This window comes from Uranotaenia lowii, chromosome 1, assembly GCF_029784155.1.
Source record: "Uranotaenia lowii strain MFRU-FL chromosome 1, ASM2978415v1, whole genome shotgun sequence".
NCBI lineage: Eukaryota > Metazoa > Arthropoda > Insecta > Diptera > Culicidae > Uranotaenia > Uranotaenia lowii.
In genome coordinates, this window is record NC_073691.1 from 42,312,187 (window position 1) to 42,317,289 (window position 5,103).

The window sequence follows — 5,103 nt, forward strand, 5'->3', positions numbered from 1 at the left end:
CCACTGTGCTTCAGAGTGCAACTTTTTGCTGCTCCTGCCTCTTCCCTTTCGCTCTAACGTACCGGGCTTAAGGCGGGTGCGTTGTTATTGACAATCGCTATCTCGCTTTAACCTACGCGACCATACGAATCAAAACATCCAGAAAGTTCATTCGCTTTTCGTTTTTCGCGGGTTTGTTTTGTTATGCGCTTCGCAATTCATGATGACATCTTCGAATGAACTTTTTAGATCTTTCACAGACAAATTGACGGGTTCTTAAACGGCAAACATTTTGGCTGCTAAAAAATGGCAACGTGATTGCTCGCGTGATTAATTTAATCACAAATGCCCATCCCTAAAATTCTATTTCATCTTAAGAAAGGAACCAAAATTATGTGGTAACACAATCTTTTTTTTTCTTAATTTGTATCATTTCAAGTTGAATTTCGGATGTCCAAATAACAAGAAGTTCTTAAAATGAATAAAATTGACTATACGTAATAAAAAAAAACTTTTGTGTTGAATAAAATGGCAATTTAAGACAAATAACCAAAAAATTCAAAAATGAAAAAAGTGACAAAAATTACAAAAATTAAAAACATTTAAAAAAACAAAAATTTTACAAAAACATTAAAATTAACGAAAATGTCAAAAAAGGCAAATGAGATCAGAATGACAAAACTTTGTTTTCAAATTTGCAATTTTTTTTTGTAATTTTTGCAATCTATATCATTTTTGTCATTCTTGTGGTTTTGTCATTTGTCATTTTTGAAATTATTTAATTTTAGAAACTTTTTATTATTTTATTCAATTTTCATTAATTTCTTTGTCTTTTTTTAAATTTTTGACAATTCAGTTATTTTTTGTCATTTATGTAATTAAATTTTAAATTTGTGTTATTTTTGTAATTTTCTCATTTTTTTCGTTTAATCAATTTTTGTTGATAATTCTTGTAATTTTTTTAGTCATTTTTTTGAATTTTTCGTAATTTTTGTTATATTTGTAATTTTTGTAAGTTGTGTTATTTGTGTAATTTAAGTAATTTTTGTAACTTTTGACGTTTTTGATTTTTTTTTTATTTTTTGTGATTTTTGTAATTTTTGTAAATTTTGTAATTTTTGTAATTTTTTGCAAGTTTTTGCAATTTCTATAATTTTGTAACTTCTAGTTATTTGTAATTTCTTGTTATTTTTGTAGTTTTTGTAATTTTTGCAACTTTTGTAATTTTTGTGATTTTTGTAATTTTTGTAATTTTTGTAATTTTTGTAATTTTTGTAATTTTTGTAATTTTTGTAATTTTTGTAATTTTTGTAATTTTTGTAATTTTTGTAATTTTTGTAATTTTTGTAATTTTTGTAATTTTTGTAATTTTTGTAATTTTTGTAATTTTTGTAATTTTTGTAATTTTTGTAATTTTTTAATTATTGCAATTTTTGTTATTTTTGTTTTTTTTTGTAATTTTTGTTTTTTTTTGTCATTTTTGTAAATTTTAGTAATGTATTTTTTGTAATTTTTGTTTTTTTTTTGTCATTTTTGTAAATTTTAGTAGTTTTTGTATTTTTTGTAATTTTTGAATTTTTTATTTTTTGCAATTTTTGTAATTTCTATAATTTTAGTAATTTTTGTAATTTTTGAATTTTTGTAATTTTTTTTTAATTTTTGTAATTTTTAATTTTTGTAATTTTTGTTATTTTTGTAATTTTTGTAATTTTTGTAATTTTTGTAATTTTTGTAATTTTTGTAATTTTTGTAATTTTTGTAATTTTTGTAATTTTTGTAATTTTTTTATTTTTTGTAATTTTTGTAATGTTTGTAATTTTTGTAATTTTTTTTTAATTTTTGTTATTTTTGAAATTTATGTTATTTTTTTAATTTTGTCATTTTATCATTTTTGTTATTTTTGTAGATGATTTTTGTAATTGCTTTTTGTTTTGTTTTTGTAATTTTTATTTTTTATATTTTTTGTTATTATTGAAATTTTTGTAATTTTTGTAAATTTTGTAACTTTTGTAATTTTTGTAATTTTTGTAATTTTTGTAATTTTTGTAATTTTTGTAATTTTTGTAATTTTTGTAATTTTTGTAATTTTTGTAATTTTTGTAATTTTTGAAATTTTTGTAATTTTTGTAATTTTTGTAATTTTTGTAATTTTTGTAATTTTTGTAATTTTTGTAATTTTGTAAATTTTGTAATTTTTGAAATTTTAGAAAGTTTTTGTTATTCAGTAATTTTTGTAGTTTTTTTTCATTGTTGTCGTTTTTGTAATTTTTGTAATTTTATTTATTTTTTGTTGTTGTTGTAATTTTGTAAAATTCGAAATTTTTGTGTTTTTTGTTATTTTTTGTCATTTTTTATTCGTTTTGAAATTCGTGTTATTTTTGTAAATTTTGTAATTTTTGTAATTTTTGTAAGTTTTGTAATTTTTGTTACTTTTGTAAATTCTGAAAGTTTTGTAGTTTTTTAAAGTTTTTGAAATTTTTGTAATATTTGTAATTTTTGTATTTTTTTTGTAGTTTTTGTAAATTTTGGTCATTTTTTGTAGATTTTGTAATTTTTGTATTTTCGTAATTTTTGTAATTTTTTTAATTTTTTAATTTTTGTAATTTTTGTAAATTTAATAATTTTTATAATTTCTGAAAGTTTTGTAATTTCTGTAAATTTTGTGATTTTTGTAATTTTTTGAAATTTTTGTAATTTTTGTATTTTTTTGTAATTTTTGTATTTTTTGTAATTTTTGTTAATTTTGTAAATTTTGTAAATTTTTTGAATTTTGTAAATCTTGTAATTTCTATAATTTTAGTAATTTTTGTAATTTTTGAATTTTTGTAATTTTTTTTAATTTTTGTAATTTTTAATTTTTGTAATTTTTGTTATTTTTGTAATTTTTGTAATTTTTGTAATTTTTGTAATTTTTGTAATTTTTGTAATTTTTGTAATTTTTGTAATTTTTGTAATTTTTGTAATTTTTGTAATTTTTGTAATTTTTTTATTTTTTGTAATTTTTGTAATGTTTGTAATTTTTGTAATTTTTTTTAATTTTTGTTATTTTTGAAATTTATGTTATTTTTTTAATTTTGTCATTTTATCATTTTTGTTATTTTTGTAGATAATTTTTGTAATTGCTTTTTGTTTTGTTTTTGTAATTTTTATTTTTTATATTTTTTGTAATTTTTGTTATTTTATAATTTTTGTAATTTTTGTTATTTTTGTAATTTTTTGTAATTTTTGTAATTTTTGAATTTTTTGTAATTTTTGTAATTTTTGTAATTTTTGTAATTTTTGTAATTTTTGTATTTTTTGTAATTTTTGTAATTTTTGTAATTTTTGTAATTTTTGTAATTTTTGTAATTTTTGTAATTTTTGTAATTTTTGTAATTTTTGTAATTTTTGTAATTTTTGTTATTTTTGTAATTTTTGTATTTTTTGTATTTTTTGTAATTTTTGTTTTTTTTTGTCATTTTTTTAAATTTTAGTATTTTTTGTATTTTTTGTATTTTTTGTAATTTTTGAATTTTTTATTTTTTTGCAATTTTTGTAATTTCTTTAATTTTAGTAATTTTTGAATTTTTGTAATTTTTTTTAATTTTTGTAATTTTTGTAATTTTTGTAATTTTTGTAATTTTTGTAATTTTTTGTAATTTTTGTATTTTTTGTAATTTTTGTAATTTTTGTATTTTTTGTAATTTTTGTAATTTTTGTAATTTTTGTAATTTTTGTAATTTTTTTTAATTTTTGTAATTTTGTAATTTTTATAATTTTTATTTTTATAATTAGATTTAAATTTAAAAAAAGGCAGATAAAATCAGTATAACAAAATTATTTTTTTTTTAAATTTGTCATTTTTTTGTGATTTTTGCAATTTATGTCATTTTTGTAGTTTTGTCATTTTTGAAATTATTTAATTTAACTTTTAAACTTTTTATTATTTTTATCAATTTTTTTAAATTTCTTTGTCATTTTGTCATTTTAGTAGTTTTTGACAGTTTAGTTATATTTTGTCATTTTTGTAAACATTTTCGTAATTATTTTTTAAATTTGTGTTATTTTTTTTATTTTGTCATTTTTGTTATTTTTGTAGATATTTTTTGTAATTTCTTTTTGTTTTTTTGTTGTAATTTTTTTTTTATTTTTTGTAATTTTTTGTTATTTTGTTTTTTTTTTTAATTTTGTAATGCTTGTAATTTTTGTAATTTTTGTTATTTTTTGTAATTTTTGTAATTTTTGTAATTTTTGTAATTTTTGTAATTTTGTTATTTTTGTAATTTTGTTATTTTTGTAATTTTGTAATTTTTGTAATTTTTTTAATTTTGTAATTTTTTTAATTTTGTAATTTTTGTAAATTTTTTTTTTATTATTGCAATATGTAATTTTTTTTAATTTTGGTAATTTTTGTCATTTTTGTAATTATTTCTGTAATTTTTGTAGTTTTTTTGATTTTTGTAATTTTTGTAATTTTCTTTTATTTTTATGATTTCAAATTGAATTTTGGATGTCCAAATAACAATGAATAAAATTGACTATACAAAATTTAAAAAACTTTTAGTATTGAGTTTATACAAAAATTGCAATTTGCAATTTAAAGAAAATAACAAAAAAATTACAAATATTGACATAAGGGACAAAAATGTAAAAAACTGTACAAAAATTAAAGAAACATAAAAAAATGTTAATAACAAAATCCCTTTTTCATGGTTATTTTCGTCAAAACGCTGAAATGTATGGTCGAAAACTATGAATTCCAATGTGAATTCACGGTATCGAAGACGATAATCATCATTGTGCAATTTATAGTCTGTGAATAAGGAATTTATGGTTTTTTCACGGTGCAATCCTATTCGGGATTACATAATTTATTAATCAAATTTGCATGGCTCTTCCCGCATGAAGCCGTATCATACAGTAACTATTCCCATTATCTTCTACCCAAGACACCCAAAAGATTACCTTTATAGTTTCCGGATTATTAATGAACGATTGAACAAATCGTTTTTTCATCAAATGGAATCGTTTAGACACAAAAAACGATACAGGGAACGGGTTGTTAAGTAAATGAACGATTCATTTTTTTGCTTTTTTCTATAGATCCTAAATGAAGTAAAACGATAGATGTAATCGTTATCTTAT